Source organism: Aythya ferina, assembly GCF_964211825.1.
Source record: "Aythya ferina genome assembly, chromosome: 3".
NCBI lineage: Eukaryota > Metazoa > Chordata > Aves > Anseriformes > Anatidae > Aythya > Aythya ferina.
In genome coordinates, this window is record NC_140298.1 from 55,929,387 (window position 1) to 55,956,966 (window position 27,580).

The 27,580-nt window shown below is 47.6% G+C and overlaps 2 long non-coding RNA genes across 2 annotated transcripts; one reads left to right on the top strand and one right to left on the bottom strand.

Annotated features, from left to right (window-relative positions):
• Positions 1 to 3,510: 3,510 nt before the first annotated feature.
• On the bottom strand, positions 3,511 to 7,115 carry LOC311433355. Its single transcript, XR_014690702.1, has 2 exons — positions 6,599 to 7,115; positions 3,511 to 6,321 (listed from the first exon to the last, which is right to left on the bottom strand). It is a non-coding gene; the product is annotated as an uncharacterized lncRNA (long non-coding RNA).
• Positions 7,116 to 18,980: 11,865 nt separating this feature from the next.
• On the top strand, positions 18,981 to 25,964 carry LOC311433533. The gene is made up of 2 exons (XR_014690808.1): positions 18,981 to 25,292; positions 25,323 to 25,964. It is a non-coding gene; the product is annotated as an uncharacterized lncRNA (long non-coding RNA).
• Positions 25,965 to 27,580: the final 1,616 nt, after the last annotated feature.

Genomic DNA, 27,580 nt, shown 5'->3' on the forward strand with positions numbered 1-27,580 from the left:
TAATACTGGAAATAGTCTGGGTGAGGTCTGCAGTGTAAGGACCTTGAGGGCTGCTCTGGCAAATCCCAATGTTTGTGGGTTTGGCTTTGCCACCTCAGTAAAGTACCCCATAGAAACAGTGTGTTCATTGGGAAGCTTGAAAACCACAAACAGAAAAATGTGTCATTGTTCTCTGCACTGTAGTTATTAATGTTGTCCACTTTTGAGTTGATTCACTACTTGTTATTTCAGTCTGTCTTGAGTGTTTTCACAGCTCATGAAAACCCTTACCTGAATAGCATTACAAAGTTGTGAGTGGAAACCAAATAATTATATAATTAATACAGTTGTAACTGTAACGTATTTATTATGCGTTATTATATATTTTACAAATATTTTATATCATATTGTACTATAGTTTATAAATATAATTTTTTCCTGTAATTAGTATTTTATGACCACAGTTTAGAAGACTAAAAGGGTCAGCAAGAACGCCTATGGGCAGCAGTTTGAGAGCAATATTTTATATACCTTCCAGTGCAGAGCAGCTGTGAAAATGATGCCCGGTGTCTAATGCTTTCAGTGCAGCTCTTTACACAGAGCAACACGTCCAGAAATGTGCCATCATGCCAGTGCCCAAAGATTCAAAAAAAATGTTGGAGCTATCTTCTGCCCACAATACTCACACAAGTCTGTCGTGGCTTATTGATGTTACACCCCCCAGGCTTCTGGACCATTTCAGAGCTGTTGAGGAGTACGAATCTGGGGTGGCCAGCGGTGGCTCCTTGAGTGGGGCAGGTGTGCTTTCCAGGCTGGGATGGTCTCACACGACAAGCCCTGGGTTGTGAGGGCACAGACACTGCCAGGTGATCTCAAGCACCAGCTCTGTGAAGAAGTGCAGAGTTGGCAGGGGCAGAGCACAGTAATGATCTTCCACCAGGGAAGCCTCACTTCCAATGGGCAGCTCAAGGATGGCTGTTACAGTATTTTTTCTCTTAAGCTTGGACACACCTTGTCCAAGTGAAGAAATGTTTTTTGTTGAATACGTATTCCTGGTACCCGTAACTGTGATTATCGTTAAACAAATATTGTATTTAGGGAGGATGGAAACAGGTTTATGAGTCTTTTGCCATACACAGCCATTAGGAGTTGACAAAAGAACACAGATCGCACCATGCTTTAGGGTTAAAAGAATTGGTTCCCCTATTCTATTACATCCTGCAACTTTGTTGTAAGATAATTATGTTGTAGTAATAACTTCATGCAACATTTCTGAAGGACTGACTTTAAAGTATACATGTAGATATGATTTACAGGACTTCATTGTATTCCTAAATTCTAATGAAGGACAAATGGCACTCTGTCATATGAATAATGCTGCAGGAAAAATACCTGAACTTAAGTCCTCACATAACTTTCCAGAAGTGCCCTCCATCCACATAATAGGAGGTGGAGGAGAAAATCACGAGCAGCATTAGCTAAAACACTTCAGGTTGGCCGTACAGTCTCTCAACAATTTTACAGCATATCTAAACTTAACTTTCAATAGATGTTATAGTTATGAAATCAGAGACATACTTCTCTAGATATGACTGAGCTTTCTTTTCTACCGCTGTGCATAGTTCACATTGCTTCAGGTAAGGTAGGACCAGGGACTTCAAACAGCACTTTTAACGTTGTGTGAAAATCAGGTATGATGTACGTGCTTTGGAATTTCTCTCAAACATGGTCTTGACCTTTCTTAACCCAATATTCCTTTATCATTGCAAAGCATACAATTCTTCCTCTTTTTTTTTTTTTTTTTCCCCCACAGCTAATTAAGAATAAAAATAACGTCAGTGACTATTTAAATACCACAGTTCAACAGTCTCTAAATTTTACAGCTAATAAAGCACAAAGCAGAAGAGGGAGACACAAAAATCTTCCATCTGACCACTTGCCCTTGGACAGTATCCAAAACAAATATTCAAGCATTTGGTTGCTTGAATCTTTTCACAAGAATCTGCAGCAATCCTCTAGTGGTACTAAGTCTCTTGTAAAGATATGATGAAGAATCTATTCACTAATGAGTAATTCCTCAAACTGACATATAATATTTCACTTAAGAAGCTAAAGCATTCACAGACCACATCTTAATGCCCTTTCTGTCTATTTTATCTAGATAAAGTCAGCCATAATGAGACTGATTTATACGAAGCCATGATAGTCTCCATCATCGTGGGAACAAAACCACTGTGAAACCTTGGCCCCGTTGACTTCAATACCTGGAGCAAATTTTCATTGCCAGCCTTTGTTCCCAGTCTTGCGTGTCATCAAAGGAAACTGAGAAACTGTTCTCAAATGCTAACAGACAGGTGTAGTAAGCAAGAACTGGGTGCTCCCGTACTGAGCACATCTGTGGACCGAGAGTGTGGATTGTTTCCATTTCAGGCAGATGACATGTCTTCGGATACACTCAGTAATGAATGATAAATGAAAAATGTAGTGCAGGTTTTGAATTATTGCTGTTTACAAAACAGATGAATTTACAGAGGGATTTTCCATCTTTAGAAAGCGCCCATGTTCTACTAGACTGGCTTTGACCTCAAATTTTTTGCCCGGTGGCCTGCTGAGATGCCTCCCTGAGGCTGTCAGGGCAAAGAGGCTAAGATGACAACAGCCCTCTTGTTAGTCATTTCCACGCCAGGGGCTGTGGCTGCCAGCCCCAGGCCCATCCTGGCCAGGTCTGTCCCTTCCTCCTGCCCAGGGCTGTCCTGTGCCTGAGGGACGGGGCGAGGGCGGCTGCTGGCATCCCCTCTGTGTCAGCAGCAGCAAGCCCCAGGAGGATCTCTGCAGGATGAACCCGATCTCATCTTTCCCACTACAGCCCTTCTGTTAAAAGTCAGAGGGTATAATTTTAGTACTGTTTTAGTTTTTACGTTCTTGATTTGGACCCGAAGCTGGGGGAGGCGTGTGTTTCGGTATCTTGCTGGTTGCATCAGTAAGCCAGACACTGGCTTCCCCGTCCCTCCCACGGCCGTGTATTTATGGAAGCCTGGTGCCTGAGCCTATCTCAGTCCAACCGAGGGAGATTACGGCAAAAATATTACACAACTCAAAATGCACGATAAGCAGGAACAATGCTAGGAAGGGCTTTACACTAAATAAGCTCCACATGACAAACGCTAGATTAATGCCTGCAGCGTCAGCCACCCGTGGCCATGGTGCACGCTGTGGACAATGGGTGGGTGCGCAAGCCGGCTCCTAAGGGAGACTTTACCCACAGGTAGATGGGTTTTACCTTAGTGTTGTCGCTGACATCTAGTGGTTATATGCAGTAAATTCAGCTTAAATATTTTTAAAGTCTCTGTATGAGCTTAAATGGCCAGTGCCAACTGAAGTATGCTACAAGGCTGGACTTCCCCAGCTGTATTTCTTTCTGACAACACAAATGTAATGACCAAGCACCATGCCAGGAGTAAGGACTGACCTGTACACCGCATCGTCTTTTTGGTGGTGCGCAACACTGGACCCAAGGAAATCACCAAAGTATTTTCTGTGTCTGAAAAGCAGTTGATGAACTTCTTTATTCTCTGTTATTTAGCTACATACAGCCTTTACAAGTTTTCGAAGCCGTGTAGCCCTTCCAAATCAATGAAGATAACAACAATTCAACTCCCAATTCAAAATGCATCATTTAAATAATTTATATGACAGGACATATAATATTGACATATATATTGACAGGACAGTCAATGCATCCAGCCACCCAGAGAAGCTGTGCAGTCCACGTCCTTTGGTTTTTTCAAGACCCAAAAGGAAAACCCCCTCATCAGCCTGGTCTGAGCTCACTGCAGGTTCAGCTGTGAGCAGGAGGTTGGGGTGAGACCACCTAAGCAGCCCTCCAGCCCTCTGTCGTTACCAGCTGGGGCAGCAAATGTAGAAGAGCAAAACAGGGGCAGGCCAGCGGTGATTACCAGCATGGTCCAACCTCTCTGTGTGTCCCAGACATGGTGTGTCTGTAAAAGTTAGAAGGAAAGAGATTTAACAGGAATATGAAGGATGTTCTCATCAGCAGTATATCCTAGAGCAATGTTCTCCTTGGGATGTTTATTCAGCGATTGCATACAGCACTTCTTACTTAAAAGGAGAGAAAATTCCCTCTCTTCTGAAGAGAACTTAAGAAGTGATCCTTGAGCATACACACAAGCACGTATATCATAGGATAAAATACTAACAGGCCAGATGTAATTATCCAAACTGGACCTTAACAAAGGAAATTCAGGGTCCTGGTTAAACTGAAAATTAACCCAGAGGAAATGAACATGGTCATAATTCAAACACAAAATCACAGCCAGAGGCAAAACCACAAGAATGAAGATGGAAATATAAGAAGCAGTAGGACCACCATGGTGAATACACATTCATCGTAATTTTGTGCTTCTACACAAGACAGAGTGCCCATGTATTTCAATGAAGCATCTGAAGACTGACCAAGAAACAAACATGCATACTTAGCTTGAATTAACCCAAAAGAAAGCAGAGAGTGATATTTTTATCTAATTCAAAAGCAAGAAGTAGTGCTGAAGAAGTAGCCCCTTGTTTTGATGAAAAGTGTCGGCCACCTGACTTCTCTGTCAGTCATGGCCCAAATCATCCTTCTCCTTTCATTTTGGATGAACACATTACTCCATAGCCCTGCAGCAAAGAGCAATAAATGCTGCATGTCTGACCCTTCTATTATTTCAGATGAGAATCGATTACCCAGGTGGCTGCAGTAGTGATTTTCCAACGTTAAAAAAGCTCTCAAAATGGTTAAAAACTGACACACACGGAAAGCCATGGGCACTTAGAGTTCTTGTTAAAATGACACCTCCTACCTTAGTTCACACTGACCCTGTAAATGTCATATTTGTTCTGACAGGGGAAAAAACAATCATGAACAAGCAGCCCAGATAATATTCCAGGATTTCGTAATTTACAGTCAAGCATCATCCTTCCCAGAAACTTCTCTAGTGTTTCTTCCACTTCTTTCATCAGCCACGTGAGGAATTTTTTCTCAATAACAGGAAGAAAGCGGGAAAAATTATATTTTTATTAATGATGAGGTAAAGGATCTTGCAGCTGTGTCTCATTTGCTGTGATCATTCAGGGATGAATATCCTTGCCAGAAGATACTTGCCTTGCAAGAGCCAGATGAAGTCTCTCAGGTGCTGTTTGATGTCTTATTTCTTGCCTCTTTTACTGAGGTTCAGGGCCAGAGTCTCAGTTATTTCACAGCTTGTCTTTCAGTGCTGGAAGCATTTTCCTCTTGCCTGATGGGCACCCAGGCAGGCCTGTTTTGCCTCTTCTGGGCTGAGTGAGACACCACACCCCCCAAACTGCAGCCACACGGGGCACTGCCAGGGAGAAGCAGAGCTCTCACCTGCACCCTACTGCTGCTCCCTTCTGTCCTTCCAATCCCCTCTTGGGCTGGACACTATTTTGCTGTAGTTCTTAGAGCTGAAGTTCTTGGCATTGTAGTTCCTAGCTGAAAGCAGCAGAACCAGTGCATGTGGAGAAGTGCCTTCTGTTTTGCACTTAACTTCACAGCAGACTTTGGACACAGTTTTGTTTTAATACCTTCTGTGAGAAGAAATTCCAATACATTTCAGCCCTAATTTTGCCAAAGTAACTTGTTTCATACTGCACATGTTTTGACCATTCTTGTGGACCTGACTTTTCACTGCACCTCTCCTTCTCCTAATTGCACGGCCACATCCCCTCCTCTTTTTTTTCTTGTGTGAAGAACAGAGAGAGTTGTCTGTCCAGAAATGCACCTTTCTGACACTTATGTATCATCTCTGTTGCTGCTGTTCTGAATCCAACTCTAGCAAGAAAAAAGAGCACGACTATGTTGTGATTTTTAAACCTGACAATTCAGTAGAGCTAACTACATCCAAAGAATAAACAGTAAAACAACTTCTGAGAACCCCAAAACAAAACTCAACCCCCAACTTAAAACATAGACCAGGCATCTGTGCCGTCCCTCTGATGCCACATTCTCTGTAATGCCTGCTGCTCTTGAAAATGGTTTCTGAGGGAACATCCTTCTCCACAGACTTCGGAAACCAGAGCCTGACTCTTTAAGATTCAGTTCACCTTGAAGAATAAACAGTTCGTGGAGGAGTTAGCTTTGATAAAGCAAGTGCAAAAAAGGTCACTGATAGCATATCTGTCCACCAGCTATGCAGAAAGCGTGCCTTGCTTTTCATAGCCTGTTCCTCCTGAGAGGCAGTGGCAAAAGACAGACCTCTGGGTCTGTTAGGTTTGGAGAATGATGCTCGGCTTCTAGCCCTTCCACAAACAGGCAGATCAGTCCATCTGTAACAGAACAAGCCAAATGCCATCAGCCAGGGCATGTGGGTGGCGATGCCCGCAGGCTGCCCTGTGCTCTCTGGGTGCGAGGTGCCCAGGAGCTGTGGTGCAGCACAGGGGGCTGCAGGGCACCCTCTGCTTGTGCTCAGAGGAGGGGAAGCCTGGCCTGTCATGCCGCAGGCACCTGGGGCACCCCCACCTCTCAGCGGTGCGGTTTTGGTTTATGTGGCTTTGGCACTGGCAGTGGGATCCCTGTGCAGGGCTCGGGTCTGTCCCAGCGTACCTTGTCGTTCATCTCCTTCTGCACCTCCAGCGGCAGCGTGCTGTCCGTCCCCGGGCCCAGCATGTTCGGGCCAACGCAGATGGCGAGGTTGTTGGAGTCCATCCTGCTGCTGGCGGCGTTCTGGCTGATGCGGTGCAGCACGGAGAGCAAGTGCTTGAGCAAGACGAGGTTTGGTCTGGGCAGTTTGTCGGCCACCCTAAGTGAGCACAAACACAAAGGGATGTTAATCGGTGGTGCGGGGGCCGCTACTTCTTGGTTTGAGCAAGTCTCAGTTAAACTCAGGCAGACGACGCTTCCTCCAGAAAGAGGAAGGCGTGCGCTTCTTCCACTGCTGAGCAGAGGCACCATTCAGAAATCCCCAGCGGCAGCTGCATGCGGTTAATTACAAGGTCTCGCACTGCACGGTCCCGACCGAAGGGCAGCGTCACAGCGTCCGTGCTGCTGAGCAGCTGAGGTGGCGTCAGGAGGTGTCACCAGAGGCTTCCCGACAGCACGTGAAAGGCCTGCAGTCTGGTTTGCTCTGGTTTTCAGTCCCTGCTAGGTCAGCTCTGGGCGTTAGGTTGGCCCGTGCAGGTTGGCCGTGCCCTCCTGCAGCTGGAAGCCAGGGGAATTCAGCTCCCAGCCCACTGCCAGCAGTGCCCAGATTTGATTTCCCATTGGCATGGGGCTCACACAGGGCTGAGGAGGGTCCTGCAGCCTCGGCACAGGAAGGGTCTGCCCAGGCACCCCTGAAGGCAAGGGATGAGGGTGGAGAAGTGGTGCAGCCTGATCATCCGTGGAGAGGATGCAGCCTGATCATCCGTCTTCCCTGCACCTCTGGCCACTTCCCAAAAGCAAAGCTGCCAGCACAGACCCTGGCACCACTCCTGCCCCAGTCCCAGCAAAGGAGCCATCAGCACTGACATCTCCTCATGGAGACCTGGAGGGACCCCTCAGCAAATCACAGAATCACAGAATTTTCTAGGTTGGAAGAGACCTCAAGGTCATCGAGTCCAACCTCCAACCTAACGCTAACAGCCCTCCACTAAACCATATCCCTAAGCTCTACATCTAAACGTCTTTTGAAGACTTCCAAGGATGGTGACTCCACCACTTCCCTGGGCAGCCTGTTCCAGTGCCTCACAAACACAGATCTTGAGCTCATCCTGTTTATTTCCCATGCTCTGTGCACCGGTGTACAGGCACTGTAGGGAAGCAGCAGGTACATTTACCCCAGGGCCATGCAAGAAGAAGAGACTGGACAGGGGATTGGGAATGCTACCTTCTCTGAGGAGTCCTCAGACAATCCTATGGGAGAGCTCTGAAGTTTTTCCCTGTCTTCAACAGTGGCAGTAGTGTGAAACGTGTTCATCTGATTCTTTACTTCTAAAATAATAAAATTATTATGTCAATCATTAGGTGTTCAGTGGGAATACCATATTCTGTGGCACCCACAGAGTTCAGGGAAAGTAGAAAGACCGAATCAAGCAATAAAACAACAATTGGCTAAATTAAGGATCGAGGCACAAATGCCCTGGACAAGATGCTTACCATTGGCACTTTTAAACAGTTAGGCTGGGCTTTGGACAGTGGGTGGTGAGCAATTACATTGTGCATCACTTGTTGCGTACGCATTATTACTAGTAGTACTATTATCTTCATTATTGTTATTATTATTATTATTTTCTTGTCTTTATCTCAACTCATGGGCTTCACATTCCCGTTTCTCTCTCCTATCCCAGAGAAGGAGGGGGGGAGGTGAGCGAACAGCCGTGTGCTGTTTAGCTGCCCGCTGGGTTAAACCACAACAGAAAGAAAAGCTGTAAATGAACTTGTAAAAGAAATGAAGAAAATTGCACATGTCCCAGTTCAGATTTCAAAGGGAATCGATCTAAGAGGATGATGGGAGGGGGCTTTATGGGTGGTGATTGGCTTGCTAAAATAAGGATGGTTGTATTGGGGATATGTGGAGGATTGTTAATAATTCCATGTTTAATACCTTGTATTACCAGACTAATACACTCGGTTATACAAGGAATGCAAATTTCTGCGGTACCTGTTGACCCAGAACCAGGGAAGGAGAAAACCCATTCCCTGATGATAATAAAAACAAACAAAGATCCAAAATTGGTATCAATTGGTATCAATTTGGCAAGTATTGACTTGATTGGAAAGGAAAACACGAATCAATGCCATGAAAAAGGAGATGGGCGATTGTGAAATGTGTTCATCTGATTCGTGTTAATATGGAACAATGCTGGGGCCGCATGGTGTGATGAATGTGACCTTCTGTCCTACAGACCCTTGTATAACCACAAGTCTAAGGAAAAAGATTGCTTAATGTATATAGTTCTTGTAACTTGCAAACGAATGTTTTAGCAATTCGTGTCAATAGAGAGCTTGAAGGGAAATGTATTTGTAGGCTTTTCCTTGAAGTCTCTGATATCTGGGGGGGGGGGGGGGAGGGGTTCAGAATAGCTGCTAACTAGTATGACTATTTATTATGACTGTTGCATGGGACACTATGCAAGTCTCTGATATCTGGCCAGGAGACTAAGGAGACGGGGGAAGCTGAAGAACAACTAAAAGACAAAGCTTGCAGGGGACGCTGCACCAGTCTCTGCCATACAGCCAAGTTGGACAAAGGAGAAGGACAAGAGGGAGGAAGACTATGAGCCTTCAGCATGAGAGACCCCCAGAGGGACCACTGGAGACTGATACGCACGCTCCAGTAGGAGGGTTTGGATTCTGGAAACTAATTATAATAACCCTGTTTTTTTTTTTTTAGAAGTAGTAATGAATATGTGTTAGCCTAGGAGCATAAAAATCAGCTGCTTGATGTAACTGGTGTGCGTCTTGGGGGAGCAGAGACTCCCGGCGCACCCAGCGCTGTTTGCTTACCTCTATTCCTTGAATAAATTGTAAACTTTGATTATAGTCCTATTTTGAAGACTGAGCCATTTATAACAGTAGTGAGGACTTCCCCCAGCCCTTCTCTGTCCCCTTTAGCTCCCCTCCCTTCCCCCATCAAACCTAGTTTCACGCCCTGGTAAGCAGCCCAGAGAGCTTGCTCCCCAACATGCTTGCGCCCCAATTGCCCAGTCCTGGTCCCCAGATTTTTGCACCAGGAATATGATTCCACAGAGCCTTCAAGCCTTTCTGTAGCTTTAAAGATGCTGAAATGGTCCCTGGCTTAAGAAGAACTAGTTCCCCGCCTGGCACTATGAACCGTTGCTTAGGGCTAAAAGCTGAGGCTCTTGTCTGTTACGTGAACAGCCAGGGAGACTCAGCCTCCCTTCTCTGTTGAGTTCGGTGCTGCCTACCCTTAACATTTTCAGTACTCAGTAGCGTCACCCAGGCTCCTGTATTTTGAGAGGGATTGCACTCCCCTTACATCATATGGGAATCCCAGTTTTCTGTCTCAAGGGTGAATGGTGTAAGGCACTTGTAAATCATTGCAGGTTGTCATTGTTGTCCATTGCCATGTAAATTAAGGCCATGCAAGTACCTTCTACTGTTTCTTCTTCCCTTTCATTTGTTGTCTGGTTTCTATCAAATATCACATATTCGGTGAAATGCCCTAAAACAACATTACTTTTTAATTAACAACTTATTATTATTTTTTTTTTCCTCTCTAGGTCTGCCAGTAGCTGACAGAGTAGAAAGGTGTGCTTCTCTCTCTTTCTTGTATAGAGTTAGAGGCAATGCCTGATATCCAGCCAAGATGGACAAAGGAGAAGGACAAGGACAAAGCCTGGGAGGAAGACTATGAGCCTTCAGCATGAGAGACCCCCAGAGGGACCACCGGGGACTGATACGCATATGGAGGGTTCGGAATCCGGGAACTAATTATAATAACCCTGCCTTTTCCAGAAGTAGTAATGAACATGTATTAGCCTAGGAGCAGAAAAAGCTGCTGCCTGATGTAACTTGTGTGCGTGTTGGAGGAGCCCAGACTCCCCGCGCACCCAGCGCTCTTTACTTGCCTTTTATTAACCCCATAAATAAATCTCATAAAGCTAAGTTGACTCGGAATTTATAACAGTATGATGAAAACTGTTGCACTCCAAGTTGAGAAGGGGAGAGGAAAATCACAGAATCACAGAATCACAGAATCACAGAATTTTCTAGGTTGGAAGAGACCTCAAGGTCATCGAGTCCAACCTCCAACCTAACGCTAACAGCCCTCCACTAAACCATATCCCTAAGCTCTACATCTAAACGTCTTTTGAAGACTTCCAAGGATGGTGACTCCACCACTTCCCTGGGCAGCCTGTTCCAGTGCCTCACAACCCTTTCAGTGAAGAAGTTCTTCCTAACATCTAGCCTAAAACTCCCCTGGCTCAACTTAAACCCATTCCCCCTCGTCCTGTCACCAGGCACGTGGGAGAACAAACCAACCCCCACCTCGCTACAGCCTCCCTTGAGGTACCTAAAGAGAGCGATAAGGTCGCCCCTGAGCCTCCTCTTCTCCAGGCTGAACAAGCCCAGCTCCCTCAGCCGCTCCTCGTAGGACTTGTTCTCCAGGCCCCTCACCAGCTTCGTCGCCCTTCTCTGCACCCGCTCAAGCACCTCGATGTCCTTCTTGTAGCGAGGGGCCCAAAACTGAACACAGTACTCGAGGTGCGGCCTCACCAGAGGTGAGTACAGGGGGACGATCACCTCCCTAGCCCTGCTGGTCACGCTGTTCCTAATACAAGCCAGGATGCCGTTGGCCTTCTTGGCCACCTGAGCACACTGCTGGCTCATATTCAGCCGACTGTCCACCATCACTCCCAGGTCCTTCTCTGCCTGGCAGCTTTCCAACCATTCCTCTCCCAGCCTGTAGCTCTGCTTGGCGTTATTGCGCCCCAGGTGCAGGACCCGGCACTTGGCCTTGTTAAACTTCATGCAGTTGACCTCAGCCCATCGGTCCATGTTCATGTATATGTGAGAATTGTACTCAAACAGCTGATTACACCTTTGCATACACCTTTTAAGGGAAAACTTTAAACCTGAGAAGCAGCAGGCAGTTTTCTACGTTTCCTGATATGATATAGGGGTGATATCATACCGATAGTCTGCTGCAGGCTGAAAAGTAGCCTGTGCCTCAGGTACTGTTTTATGCCTTTGCTTTTGCTACTACATCCCTGTAAGTCTTCAAAAGGGAAATGAAATTATCCTACCCAGAAGAAACACCGTCCAGAAGACACTTGAGTTGTTAGGGCCTGAATTCTCACTGAAACCAAAGGCAGAGATCTTACTGACCTGAAGAAAGAGGCTTTAATCTCTCCTGGCTTGTTTACTCCTGAAGGAGCGTGAAAGAGACGTGTGTCCTTGTATGTGAAGAGGAGGTGAAGGAACAGCTACTGCAAGGAACACACAAATCAGTTGCGCCAGACTAATAGGTGGTTGTCTCTGAGCTGGGAGACTGCAACAGAAACACAGAATTTCTAGGTTGGAAGAGACCTCCAAGATCACCGAGTCCAACCTCTGACCTAACACTAACAGTCCCCACTAAACCATATCACTGAGCTCTACATCTAAACGTCTTTTAAAGACTGTTATAAATGAGGTCTCATCTCAATCTGAATTTTGTAATATTTATAAAACAAATATTTCTAAAAGGTATAAAAGGCAAGTAAACAGCGCTGGGTGTGCGGGGAGTCTACGCTCCACCAACACGCACACACAAGCATCAAACATTCTAAATATAGAGAACATTGCTTTACATACTAAACACAAGTATGCCTATACATACGTACAATCAGGAAAGGTAACAAACAATCCTTTAAGTTCCATAACTTACTAAAATCGAGTACATCTATACATATTCACGATCAGAAACAGTAACAAACAATCCTTTAAGTTCCATGACTTAACAAGTCTCCATTTTCCATTCCTTTTTGTGTGGATGTATTTATAAAAAGATTTTTTGTTGTCTTTAACGGCAGTAGCCAGATTGAGCTCCAGATGAGCTTTGGCCTTTCTAATTTGGTCCCTGCACAGCCTTACAACATCCTTATAGTCCTCCCGAGTGGCCCGCCCTTTTTTCCAAAGATTATAAACCCTCTCTTTTCTCCTAAGCTCAAGCTGCAACTCTGTATTGAGCCAGGCCAGTCTTCTTCCATGCCGGCTCGTCTTTGGGCACATGGGGACGTGCATGTGGGCTCCTGCGCCATTAAGATTTCCTTCCTGAAGAGCGCCCAGCCTTCCTGGACTCCTCTGCCCTTCAGAACCGTCTCCTGAGGGACTCTACCAACCAGTGTCCTGAGCAGCTCAAAGTCAGCCCTCCAGAAGTCCAATGAAGTCTTTCAGGGTGTTCTGGTTTCAGTTAGGACAGAGTTAATTTTCTTCCTAGTAGCTGGTAGAATGCTATGTTTTGGCTTAGGATGAGAAGAGTGCTGATAACACCCCGATGGTTTAATTGTTGCAGAGCAGTGCTTGCAGCAAGCCAAGGACGTCTCAGCTTCTGGCTCTGTCCTGCCAACGGGCAGGCTGGGGGTGCAGCAAGAACTGGGAGGGGACAGACCCAGGACAGGTGACCCAAACTAGCTGGAGGGGTATTCCACACCATCTGACATCATGCTAAACAATATTTAAGGGTGGCTAGGCCGGGGAGGGAGGCCGGGACTGCTCGGGGTTAGGCTGGGCATCGGTCAGTGGGTGGTGAGCAATTGCACTGTGCATCACTTGTTTGTACACATTAGTAGTAGTAGTAGTACTATTATCGTCATTGTTGTTGTTATTATTATTATTGTTATTATTATCTTCCTGTCTTAATAAACTGTCTTCATCTCAACTCACGGGCTTCACTTTCCTGTTTCTCTCGCCCATCCCAGAGAGGGAGGGGGGAGGGTGAGCGAACAGCTGTGTGGTGTTTAGCTGCCGGCCGGGTTAAACCATGACACAGGGTTAAAAAAAACACATAAACTGTGACAGTAAGAATTGCTCAGCAGGAATATTTTATGGCCTTTTCACTTGAAAGAGAGATGATCTTCTGATTGCTCTTCACCAGGGATACTGAGGCACCCTGGCCCAGGCTGGGGCCCGACCTGTTGGGTTCTTGCTGTACAGGTGCAGAATGAAAGCAGCTCTTGAGAGCACAACATTCCCAATACAAAAGAGTGAGGTTAACATTTGCCCTCTCTACAAATTGCTCCCAGCTCTCCTAAAGGGCTCCACACATTTGCTTTCTAGGTGCAAAGTGCCTCCCTGTCCTGCTTGTGGGGATCACAGAATGAATCCCAGAACTGTAGGGGTTGGAAGGGACCTGGAAAGATCATCGGGTCCAACCCCCCTGCCAAAGCAGGTTCCTCAGAGGGCAGGCAGCACAGCCCCAGCCAGACCCCAGCACGCTCGCACAGCTGCCTGGCACGGCCCCGCAGCCCTGCCCAAACACCTGGGCACCTTTTCCACCGCCCGGCCTGGGCCTGGGCTCCGCATCACCTGCTGCCACCCCCCGCGGGTGGGGATGGGGATGCAGCGCCCATGGCACAGTGGACAGGGGGTGCCCCATGTCACAAAGGGGTGGGGACAGCCTTGGCCCCAGAACGCTGGCCCCAGCGGCCACGCAGCCCTGCCATGGCTGCCCGTGCTGACGGGGAGGCTGCTCAGCTGCCTGCTCCTGCTTCAGCCTCAGCTCTGGACACAAACTCCACCAGAGGAACTCAGCTCCTCTCTCCTCTCTCTTCAGGCCCTCACCTCAAATGGCTCTCAGCGCCCTACAGCACACGGACCCAACTAAACCGTGGCATGCTCCTGGCCGCTCCTTGCCAGCACTGGGCCAGACAATTCTCCACGCCCTACAGGACAGGTGAGATCGCCCCAACCCACACCCACCATGCTCCAACAGCAAGCAGGAAGGTGACAGAATCGGGCCAGGACGGGAGTCAACCGTTGCATCAGGATGATGGGGCATGGACAGCCTTGGTGAGTCGCTAGAGACTCTTGGGCACAGAGGCAGGGGCTGCCCGTGGTCACAGGGGGATGCTGCTCTGTTGTTCCTTCTCTTCTTAAAGCCAGAAACAGACAGCGATGGGACCAGACCATGGCACACTCCTGGCCTCTCTCCCCTTGACACCTCAGCTGGAAAATGTGTCAACGCTCTACAGGACAGATAAGCTAACCCCAACCTATTCCCCACCATGGTCTCAGCACCTGTGGAGTTGGTAAAACATGGGTAATTCTTGGCCAACATAGAGCAGCTGGATGGACGGCACTGTTGTGAGGCTGAGAGAGTCTTAGGCTGGGAGGCAGGGGCCCCCATTGTTCCCCCGGCACAGCTCCAACAAGCCTTGAACGAACGAACAGCTGTGCGAACGGCTGTGTGGTGCTTAGCTGCCGGCTGGGGGAAACCACGACGACAGCAATGTAGTCATGTAACCAAATTAAAGCCAAAACTTTCAGCCCGGCCCTTGACCTGAATAGGGAGTGAGGATCCAGATCCTGGCATTTATACGTGATAGTTTATATGCAGCCAAAGTAAATACTGCAGTCGGAGGTCATGGCGCTAGATTGTGAAAAGTCCTGCATAAAGAAGAGATCTCAGAAAAGCAAATTTAAACAACATTAATGTCAAGTAAAGTCTTTCTGATTGCTATATTCTTTATCTGTTGTGACTAGACAGATGAAAATCTATGACACCAGTTTTGCCTTTTAGGTCATTTCCTTTTTTCTTTTATTTATTTCTTTTATTTATATTTATTTTTCTTATTTTAACAGGCTCTGTACTAATTTTCCTCACAGAATGACTAGCAGAAATATGACCCTTACATGCCTTTTGTATTTAATTCATTAGGTCAACTCTAACCACTAAGCTCCTTGTCAGGTTCTTTCTGTTAGCAATAAGGAGCAATTGAACCTTAAACATTGAAACGAGGTTGATGAGCCTATTCCACAAGGTCTCATGACTCCACACATGTGAAGTGAAATCTGCCAGGTGGGGATCATTTGACCTTTGCTATATAGGAAGCATGAGGACTTATGGGAAGAATTGCCACTCTAGGGGAGTTTGAGGTTCAGGTTACTGAGGGTGCTTTTCCATGCACTGTCCTGGTGAAATTGACTTGGTGTTCCGAAGTAGGCTGTTTTTTCTTTGTGTTTTCTACCATCTCTGTGAAATTGTTCTGAAGATGCTATAAGATATTACCATGGGTGGTGAAAAATCAGAACAGGAAAAAACTGGTGGTGTTACTTCCCTGTGAAATTGTTGGGCAGCTGGTCGAATTCAGAAGCTGGCAGGTGAGTGTTTGATTTGGGTTGGAAAGCTTAAGGACCCAGTCCTGGTCCCCCAGTCCTGGTCCCCAGTCCTGGTCCCCTTATCTGGAGAGTTATAGTAGACCCCCAGCACCATGTCTCCCGTAGCAGCCCACCTTTTAATTCTTACTAACAATCTCTCCACCTGTCCTTCGCCCTCCCCCAGCTGGGTCTGGGTAGAGTCTAATTGCTCCCTCACATAAAGGGCAATCCCACCCCCTTGCTTCCCCAGCCTGTCTTTCCTAAAGAGGACTCAGCCCACAGTGACGGCATTCCAGTGATGTGAGCTGTCCCACTACGTCTCAATTCTGATTGCTATATTCTCTATCTGTCATGACTAGACAGATGAAAATCTATGATAGCAATTTGCTTTTAAGGTCATTTTCTTATTTCTTTTATTTATTTATTTTAACAGGTCTTATAGACAAGTCTTTCTAGCCCCACCACATCATCCTCTTCTCCTCTTTCCAAAACAAACACAAAACAAAACATGGAAAGTCACAGTTTTTTGACAATATTGAATGTTTTTAGAACAGCTGATAGAAAACCCATAATTTTTTCTTCTGGTTCTTTGTCACCTTCAAGATGAAGAGAAACGTTACCACGAGCAGAGCTAGATGCACGTTTTTTTTTTCCAAAACTAGCTGAGTCTAGACAGAAATTACTTCTGGGGTCTATTTACTCAGTTTCCTTGCTGCCACTGCAAAGAAGTTTAATAAAGCTCTGAATATAGGGAGACCAGAGAAGCAAAAGTGAATGCACCTCAGCAAAGACTTGAAGCTAAACATGGAACAAAAGTGGCCTTACTGTTCATTAAAAAGCATATCTTTAATCAGTCTCAGTCCGTGGTCCTCTTATGCCCCTCTAGATGTTCTGTACGTGCTCCTGTGTGCTTTATTTTATGTGCTTTGCTATTTTGAAATTCTGCGTGTCATATCTCTGTCCCAACACCTGCCATCTTAGTTTTACCGAGACACAAATTAAGCATGTGGAGCAGCATTCAACTCTTGTAATGCTCAACATCTACACGACAGACAGCTGCACTGAAAACGATCATCCTCTGCTCCCCTGACAGCCATTGGGCACAAGTGACAGTGGAGATTTGACTACAATGAGAAGCCCAGCTATAGATGTCTACATTGCTAACATTTACATTTGTCCAGAGAAATCCTATCCCCAGGGTCTGACTTAAAAAGCCTCCTTTGATTCTGTTCTTGTTCTTCTTCATTTCCAACCCCATTTCTGTCCCCCTAGCTGTCAACAGAGGCTGTCTTCTCCAGCTACCTGCCCTGTACTCTCATACCTTCACAGAATCACAGAATTTCTAGGTTGGAAGAGACCTCAAGATCATCAAGTCCAACCTCTGACCTAACGCTAGCAGTCCCCACTAAACCATATCCCTAAGCTCTACGTCTAAACGTCTTTTGAAGACTTCCAGGGATGGTGACTCCACCACTTCCCTGGGCAGCCTGTTCCAGTGCCTCACAACCCTTTCAGTGAAGAAGTTCTTCCTAACATCTAACCTAAAACTCCCCTGGCTCAACTTAAGCCCATTCCCCCTCGTCCTGTCACCAGGCACGTGGGAGAGCAGACCAACCCCCACCTCGCTACAGCCTCCCTTGAGGTACCTACAGAGAGCGATAAGGTCGCCCCTGAGCCTCCTCTTCTCCAGGCTGAACAAGCCCAGCTCCCTCAGCCACTCCTCGTAGGACTTGTTCTCCAGGCCCCTCACCAGCTTCGTCGCCCTTCTCTGGACTTGCTTGAGCACCTCAATGTCCTTCTTATAGCGAGGGGCCCAAAACTGAACATACTACTCGAGGTGCGGCCTCACCAGAGCCGAGTACAGGGGGACAATCACTTCCCTAGCCCTGCTGGCCACACTGCTTCTTACACAAGCCAGGATGCCATTGGCCTTCTTGGCCACCTGAGCACACTGCTGGCTCATATTCAGCCGACTATCAGCCAATACTCTCAGGTCCTTCTCTGCCAGGCAGCTTTCCTGTGGGATTATTCTGGGTTGTGCCTGCGTGCACGAAAGGAGGGGTCTGGGGTGCCTGTGAGCACAGTGGGAGGGGTCCTGGGTTCCTGGGTGGGACGCTTTGACACTATATAAGATAATGTCACACAGTAATAAATTGGCTTACAGCACAGAAGGCAAGGGAAAAATGGATTATCAGTGCGCGAGAATGTCTTCTCTTGGGTTGTGAAATAACTCCAAGTCCTGTGTGGATAGGGTGCTTTCCTGTTTTTGCGGGGTCTCAGGGACATCAGTGGCAGCTGGTAGACTATAAGATGCTGCTACAGTTAAAAAAGGCTGTACAGGAGGGTGGATTCTCTAGCCCACAGACACAGGTTTTGTTGGATGCGGTGGCCTTGCAAGGGCCCCTGATGTTTGACTGGCGGTAGGTTGCCCGAGCCTGCCTGACGGCAGCGCAGGTACCAATATTTGAGTCTTTGATGGAAGAGGAGGGTGAAATCTTAATGGCTCGTGCATGGGCGAACCCCCAGGATCCTTTACATGGATTGCCTGGGGAAGCGTTGTTGGGACGAGGGCGGTGGAATACTCCGCAGGAACAATTATTGCTGCTGCAAACTGTGCTGATTGCCACCGCCGATTTGGGCTGCAGAGCATTAGAGCAGATGAATGCTGTAGTCAGCCCGACTCCCAGTTATCTGCATATTCGGCAAAAACCTGAGGAACATTTTGGGCGTTTTGCAGACAGGGTGCAGACAGCTGTGGCAAGCAGTAATTTACCACCGGAAGCACAAGATGTTGTTTTGAGGGAATGCTTAAGAACAGGAGCTCAGCCTGAATTCAAAGCTGCTCTTGCAGCGCTTCCAGCTTCAGCAAGCGCGGGCGAGCTGATCGCTCGTGGCTGTGCGTTTGGCAAGGCTCAGGAAATGCAAGCACTTGCTGCTGCCCTCAGTGAGCAGATGATGGGAGTCATGTCTGCCCTCCAGACGTTTGCCCTCCAGATGCATCCTGGTGGTTGTTTTCGCTGCGGACAGCATGGTCACGTAGCTTGTGAATGCCCCAAGAAAAGGGAACCTGTGGTCGAAGTCAGCCGTGTTCGTTGTTGGGTGTGTGGGCGGTCTGGCCACCACGCTCAGGAGTGCTCACAACGCAAAGGGGAAGTGAAAGAGGGAAAAAGGGATGGGCAGTCGGGAAAGTCCAACGCCGGGATGAAAAGGGACCCACCGTCTCGGCCGCAAGCGTGGGTCCCAACCCCCATCGAGCAGGGGTGGACAAGTCTGCCATCCAGTCTCGGGCCAGAAAACAATTGGTACAGGGAGCTATTATTATTCTACATCAGGGCCAGCTGCAGCACCCACTGCTTTTTGGCTATGTGTCTGTGCCCCGCGTTGTGTTTCCACAATGGGATGAACTCCTTGCCCTCACTATAGAGTGGGCTCGAACGAAGCGACTCCTGCTTGTCCTCGCCTTGTGCCCTGCAGTGTACAGGGGCTACTGGCAGGAGTATGCTGTGGGCTACCGGACTGCTCCGCTGTTTCCAACGCCATACGCTTACAACCTATAGTCTGCTGAGCCAGTACCCAACGGGATACTTCGTGGGCTGTTCCCACCTGTTACTTGCCGGGGAAGAAAGCTGACTACCATCCATATCAATGCCACCGTGCAGGCAGGTATCAATCTGACACATGAAACACACTTGTCATCAGACGGCACCACGCATGCGACGGAGGATGGAAAAGAAGCCATTCTGCCGGGGACGCAATTGTGCGGAAGACAAAATAAAAGAAGGGCAGCGTGACGCTGAACAGAATTGGCTGGGGGCAACTCTTGAGGGGCTAGGCTTTCATCTAGAAGGATGGCTTAAATCGCTTTTGCAAACAATATTGCTACTAGTAATAGTATTCATTGTGATAGGGCTAGTATATGCATGTATTAAAGCAAAAATAGATAGAAGCAGTATAATGAATCGCAGCATGCTGACCATTCTCACCAAAAATCATGAAGGGTTCCCATTGCCACCGCTTGCTCCTGGGATGTATACTTGTCCCTAAGTAGTTATGATTAAATCACGCTTAGTGTAATGGGTTAAAGGGGGTACATTACTGCATAAAGAGGGGGGAGGTGTAGGATTATTCTGGGTTGTGCCTGCGTGCACGAAAGGAGGGGTCTGGGGTGCCTGCGAGCACAGTGGGAGGGGTCCTGGGATCCTGGGTGGGACGTTTTGACACTATATAAGATAATGTCACGCAGCAATAAATTGGCTTACGGCACAGAACGCTGGTCGTTGTGTCCATTTGTCCCAGGGCTTTCGGTCGGGTTATCCTACATTTCCAACCACTCATCTCCCACCAGTCCTTCTCTGTGAAGAGAAGGTCTAGCGGGGCACCACCCCTGGTAGGCTCACTAACCAGCTGCATCAGGAAGCTATCTTCCACGCTCTCCAGAAACCTCCTAGACTGCTTTCTCTGAGCTGTGTTGTGTTGGGAATTGGCATACAGGGCCTGGACATGAGTCCATGGAACAATTGTTCGATCTGAGCTTGCCTTAAGCAACCAGAAGCAGGCCTTAGAAAATCTCATGGCCTGCGGTAGCTGAGCAAACCAAGCTACCAGGGTAACTGTGAGAAGCTCCCACGGCAATGACTCCCACATCGCCCAATTAAGGAACTCAGAAAAATATTGTTACCAGCAGCTGGCCTCAAGGACAAGGTCTACGTGACCGCTAATCACAAGGGGGGTTGTTTTCCTGGCTGCTAATCACAAGGGGGGTTCTTTTCTTGCAGGTGGGGTTGTTTTCTTATAGCTGCTTGTCTGAGTGCTTTTGACCAATAATCTTGTGTGAAGCACTGTCCGCCCCTGTAAAATTCACTATAAAAGTTAGGCTATTCGGGCAATAAAATGGAGCAGCATGATCTGACTCTGCTGGTGTCTGTCGTGCTTTCGGCCGTGCATCTTCCAACAAATGGCGCCCGAACAGGCTGAGACCTGATGTCCTCATCGCAGCGGCGCCGGGACAGACATCGCAGCGGAGCGGGACATCGCAGCGGCGCCGGGACATCGCAGCGCAGCGGGAGACCGGCGGCGCCGGGAGCCCAGGGAGAGCAGCGGCGCCAGGACATCGCAGCGGCGCCGGGAGCCCGGAGCGGTGCCGAGCCCGGAGCGGTGCCGAGCCCGGAGCGGTGCCGAGGGGCATCGGAGCGGCGCCGGGAGACCCGAGGCACACGGAGGGACGGAGAGAGCCCTGAGAGACGCTGCAGAGCCACGGACGGCTCTGAGAGACACAGAGAGACCTGACAGAAGCCGGATCACCTGAGAGGCATTGAGAAACTCCAAGCACCGACCCGGACACAGGACTCACGGTGAGACACGGGGAAAAGAAACCGTGGGGAGCGTGGGAAAAGATCCGCGGGGAAACGCGGGAAATTGAAGTAATCGCGGTGGAGGGGAAAGGGACGAAAATCCCCGCACCCGCAGTCTGAAAGGTGAAAGGGACGTAAACGCGGAATCCCCGCACCCGGGAGCACCTATAGAGGGTCCCGCCGGTCACGCGCCGCCGAGGTCTCGCAAAGGCTGCAACAGCATAAATAAAGGTATGGAGAGACAAGCGGCGTATGATTTGCTCAAATGCTTTTTAGAAAAGCGGAGCACGCAGGGTATAGACTGCAAAAAGGATTTACCAGGATTATTAGCATATGGAGTAGCACAGGGTTGTGTTATCAATCCGGATACAGTTTTTGAACAAGCAGAGTGGCGCAAAATTGGGGACAAATTGTTTGATGAAGTTATTAATGAAAATAAGGCTGCTAAAAAATTATTGAAGCCTTGGAGAGCAGTCACTAACGCCTTAGCTATACATCAGGCTGAGCAGAGAGTCGCTGCTGCCGCTACAGAGCGACTGGGATTGCCGGGAAGTGCTGGTAGTGTTAACCCTCAACAGGGAGGGATGGGGGGAGCTGGGGATTACCCATTGCCACCTTCAGTGAGGACAATAACGCTGCCTCAGGGGGCTACGGGGCAATGGGAGCCTCCTCCTCTCTCATCATCCTCAGAGTCAGTGTTGGTGCTCCCGCCATCACCAGCAGCACCACCGGCTCCTTCTCACGAAAGTGGGGAAATGGATGAGGAAATAAGAGAGCAAAAACCAGAAAGAAAAAATACAAGCCCGTTTATAGAAGGTGTTCAAGAGAGGCAGAGGGTGTGGAAGCAAATAGCAGATGAGGCTCTACGCGAGGGTGAACACGAGATAGCTGCACAATTGGTTCAAGAGGCCTTCCCGGTAGTATATTCACCACCGGACACCCAGGGTAATGTTACGGTTAATCTACTGAATTTGGACTGGAAATTGTTAACTCAGCTGCGGTCCACAGTAAACGAGTCAGGTCTGAAAGGTGAACCTACGAGACAGATGTTGGACTATATTTGGGGAACAAATATTTTGCTTCCAGGAGACATACGTAGCATAATGAAGTTAATTTTGACCCAACACCAGCAGCTCTTATTTAATGCCCATTGGCAGGCTGCTTGTCAAGAAGCAGTCGCAGTGATAAGAGCACCTGGGGACCCTTTACATGGGGTCACGCTGGAAGAGTTGATGGGGGTAGGACCGTATTTTAGGACAGAAGCTCAGGCATTGCTGGGACCTGATAAAGCGAAGGAATCGATGAGAATGGCCAGAAAAGCATTGGATCGGATAAAGGGGCCAGGGGGAATACCTTCCTACATGGGAATCAAACAGGGTAGAGAGGAACCATTTGGGCTTTTTATTGAACGCGTAGCAAACGCCATACAGGCGGCTGGGGTGCCTGATTACCTCAAGGGCATGATATTAAAAGAGTGCGCAATTCAGAACAGCAACCCCTCTACTCGCAATATATTGGCTTCCTTACCCGCGACATGGACAATCGAGGAAGGGTTGGAAAGAATGGCTCAGGTACCAGTAGGCCCCCAGGCTATATTAGTAGAAGCAGTAAAGCAATTAGGTGACAGCATGCGGGAGCAGGCACAGGCTATGAAAGAGCACGCTCGGTTCACACAGAGTCAGGTCCTTGCAGCTCCTGCTCCTTTGCAAACCGCCGGTTCACGCTCTGGTGGTCGAGTACTACCCCCTGGTGGCCAAATACCACACCGCTTGCGATGTTATCGTTGTGGTGTTTTTGGACACGTGAGACGAAACTGCAAAGCTGGGGCAGTATGGTGCTCAGGTTGTCAGTCGGGCAACCACAACGAAGCGGCATGTCGACGCAACGGGTCGGGAAACGGCCGGAACAGCGGGAAGAGCCACCCCGCGACGACACAAAACGCGGCCGCATAGACAGCGACACCGAGGGGGAACCCGTTCCTCTCCGACCAGCCACAAGAGAGAGCCTCGGCTTGGACTTGGCAACAGCAGTAGATTGCACGCTGATGGACTCATGACCTGTTTGCATTGCTACAGGTGTCAAAGGACCAATTTGTATTAATGGACAAGCTGTCGGAGCACTGCTTATAGGGAGGTCATCAGCGACCATGCTGGGACTACAAGTATTAGTGGGACTTATTGATAAAGACTATCAAGGAGAAATTCAAATAATGGCCCATACGTTGTTTCCACCGTTATTTGTGCCTAAGGGCACCAAGGTAGCGCAATTGGTTCCGTTATCAGATCTTGCTGAAGCCATCTCGCCCATGCAGGAGCAACCGCGAGGGCAAGGAGCATTTGGATCTACGGGAAATGTGGCTTTGTTAACTGTGGGGTTATGGCAAAGACCACGACAGGTGGTCACGGTGTGGTATAAAGAAGAAGCCATAAGAATCAATGTGTTACTTGACACGGGAGCTGATGTATCTATAATCAGCACACAAAACTGGCTGCAGCATTGGCCAACATCTGAAACCAATGCCACGGTGGCCGGGGTAGGAGGAATGACACTTGCCTGTCAGTCACCACCCCTGCGGTGGACAATAGGGGACAAAGTGATGAAATTATCTGCCCTTCTCAGACCTGCAGGCCAGACCAGTTCAGATGTGAAGATGGGAACTGTGTCCATGGGAGTAGGCAGTGCAGTGGTGTGAGAGACTGTCTGGATGGCACTGATGAAGCAAACTGTAACAATGTTATTCAGTGCTCTGGACCTGGCAAATTCAAGTGCAGAAGTGGAGAATGCATAGATATCAATAAAGTGTGTAACCAGCAGAGAGACTGCAAGGACTGGGGTGATGAGCCCCTGAAGGAATGCATAAAAAATGAATGTGACTGTCCAGCTGGGTTTGAGTTTGTAGACAAGAGAAACTGTGGAGATATTGATGAATGTCAAAACCCTGGTATCTGTAGTCAAATATGTATCAACCTGAAAGGTGGCTACAAATGTGAATGTAGCTGTGGCTATCAGATGAATCCTGCTACAGGAACCTGGAAAGGGCCATATGGGTATAGAAATACAAATAACACCTGTGATTACAATGACACTGCTAAGCAGGGTTTAGGGGTTTATGGCATGGAGACAAGGGGTAACAACTACAGTGTTTGGAACAATTGTACAGCTTTGGCCTTACCTCCTGATGTTTTTCTGATTTGTGGGGATAGGGCCTGGCAAGGTATCCCTGCAAATGCTATCAGATGTCCATGTTACTTAGATAAACTCATTGTATTTGCTTCTAGCTTGTTACAGTTGCATGAGATCACCAGACATAAATGGACATTGCTTGCCCCGGATTGCAATGATAATGTTGAATTGTGTGGGGTTGCAGCTAGAGCGGCATTAGCAATTTTAGTTCCTGGAGTGGCACCTCCGGCCGCACGTAACAACTTAGTAAAATTGGTATGCTGGGCCAAGAAGCAAGCCTATGCCATGACAGAGATACTTGAGGAGATGTTACCAGATCAAAATAGTCTGCGACATGTGCTTTTACAGGATCAAGCTGCTATTGACATCTTGCTTTTGGCTCAAAGGAATGGGTGTGAGGACTTTAAGGGAATGTACTGTTTAAACCTTTTTGATCATAATGAGTCAATTCACAAATCCATTACTTTCCTGAAAGAGCACATGAGAAAGATTCAATATGGTATCAACCCTTTCAATCAATGGTTCACTGATTTGGTTGAAACAATGCATAGATGGTTACTGGGATTAGTCAAAGAGGGATTAAGGATTCTGTTCGCTGTGGTGTCAATCATCATTGCACGTAGTATTGTGATAAATGTGGTTAAAGGGTTACTTGCAAAAATGTTATAGTGATTTTGAAGTGGTGCTGGAAACAGGTACCCAGTGGATCCCTGCAAAGTGGACTGAAGCAGCCATAGAATCTGCACACGCTGAAGACGACCATGAAGAGGTTCCTGATAATCATTTTGACAATGATGTGGGCTGCGACACCTCAAGGACTGCCAAAGACAGCCGTCGATCCTAAGGAGAATGTCTGGGTATCCCTGGCTAGGGAACTGAATACCACCACCTTCTGTGCAAGTCTAGCCAGCCCTAGCACACCTTCTGTTACATACCTTGTCAGGTTACCATTAAGTGATTAGGTTTAAGTTGTGTTACCATTAAGTGATTAGGTTTAAGTTGTGTTACCATTAAGTGATTACAGTAATTGTAGTGTTATTAGGTTTAAGTTGTGTTATATCATTGTAGTTGTGTTATGTTATGTATTCGACGTTTGATGAAAAAACCTTCGGCCAAGTACTGCTCGTAGAAAAAGAAAAAGGGGGAATTGTTGGGAATTGGCATACAGGGCCTGGACATGAGTCCATGGAACAATTGTTCGATCTGAGCTTGCCTTAAGCAACCAGAAGTAGGCCTTAGAAAATCTCAGCGCCTGCTGTAGCTGAGCAAACCAAGCTACCAGGGTAACTGTGAGAAGCTCCCACGGCAATGACTCCCACATCGTCCAATTAAGGAACTCAGAAAAATATTGTTACCAGCAGCTGGCCTCAAGTACAAGGTCTACGTGACCGCTAATCACAAGGGGGTTGTTTTCCTGACTGCTAATCACAGGGGGGGTTCTTTTCTTGCAGGTGGGGTTGTTTATATGTAACAGCTTATAGCTGTTAGCATATAGCTGTTAGCTTATAGCAAACAGTTTATAGCTGTTTGTCTGAGTGCTTTTGACCAATAATCTTGTGTGAAGCACTGTCCGCCCCTGTAAAATTCACTATAAAAGTTAGGCTATTCAGGCAATAAAATGGAGCATGATCTGACTGCTGGTGTCTGTCGTGCTTTTGGCCGTGCGTCTTCTAACAGTGTTGTGCTTCCAGTGTACGTCAGGGAAGTTGAAGTCCCCCACGAGAACAAGCACCGACGATTTTGCAACTTCTGTCAGCTGCCTGTAGAACTCCTCATCCGTCTCCTCATCCTGGTTCGGCGGTCTATAACAGACCCCGACCAGGACGCTAGCCTTGTTGTCCCTGCCGATCCTAACCCAAAGGGACTCGACCTTGTCATTCCCAGCCTCGAGTTCTACAACATCAAAAGACTCTCTAATATAGAGAGCCACACCACCACCCCTTCTGTGCTGCCTGTCCCTTCTAAAGAGCTTATAGCCAGGCATTGCAGCACTCCAGTCATGAGACTGGTCCCACCACGTCTCCGTGATGGCAACCACGTTGTAGCCTGCCTGCTGCATGATGGCTTCCAGCTCCTCCTGTTTGTTACCCATGCTGCGTGCATTGGTGTAGATGCACTTCAGCTGGGCCATTGCCTTATCCCCCGGCCTTGCCATTGTTTCCCCGGCACAGCTCCAACAAGCCTTGAACGAACGAACGGCTGTGCGAACGGCTGTGTGGTGCTTAGCTGCCGGCTGGGGGAAACCACGATGACAGCAATGTAGTCATGTAACCAAATTAAAGCCAAAACTTTCAGCCTGGTCCTTGACCTGAATAGGGAGTGAGGATCCGGATCCTGGCATTTATACGTGATAGTTTATATGCAGCCAAAGTAAATACTGCAGTTGGAGGTCATGGCACTAGATTTTGAAAAGTCCGGCATAGAGAAGAGATCTCAGAAAAGCAAATTTAAGCAACATTAATGTCAAGTAAAGTCTTTCTGATTGCTATATTCCTTATCTGTCGTGACTAGACAGATGAAAATCCAGGATAGCAATTTTGTCTTTTAGGTCATTTTCTTTTTTTCTTTTATTTATTTATTCTCTTTATGTTGATTTATCTTATTTTAACAGGCTCTGTACTAATTTTCCTCACAGAATGACTAGCAGAAATATGACCCTTACATGCCTTTTGTAGTTAATTAATTAGGTCAACTCTAACCACTGAGCCCCTTGTCAGGTTCATTCTGTTAGCAATAAGGAGCAATTGAACCTTAAACATTGAAACAAGCTTGTTGAGCCTATTCCACAAGGTCTCATGACTCCACACATGTGAAGTGAAATCTGCCAGGTGGGGATCATTTGACCTTTGCTATATAGGAAGCATGAGGAGTCATGGGAAGACTTGCCACTCCAGAGGAGTTTGAGGTTCAGGTTACTTAGGGTGCTTTTCTACTGTCGTGGAGAAATGGACTCAGTGTTCCAAGATAGACTGCTTTTTCATCGTGTTTTCTGCCATCTCTGAGAAATAGCTTTAGAGAATCTATGAGCTAGTAACATCGGCGGTGACAACTCAGAAGAGGAAAACCCTGGTGGTGCTACTTCCCTGTGAATTTGACAGTGAGTCAAATTCAGAAGCAGGCAGGTAAGTGCTTTGGGGTTTAAAATTTGATTTGCGTTGGGGAGCTGGAGGACTTCTTTCACCTTGTCCTGGTCCTCAGGCCTGGTCCATTGTGGCATCCTAAGCAAACTGCTCCAATTCCTTTCCATTGA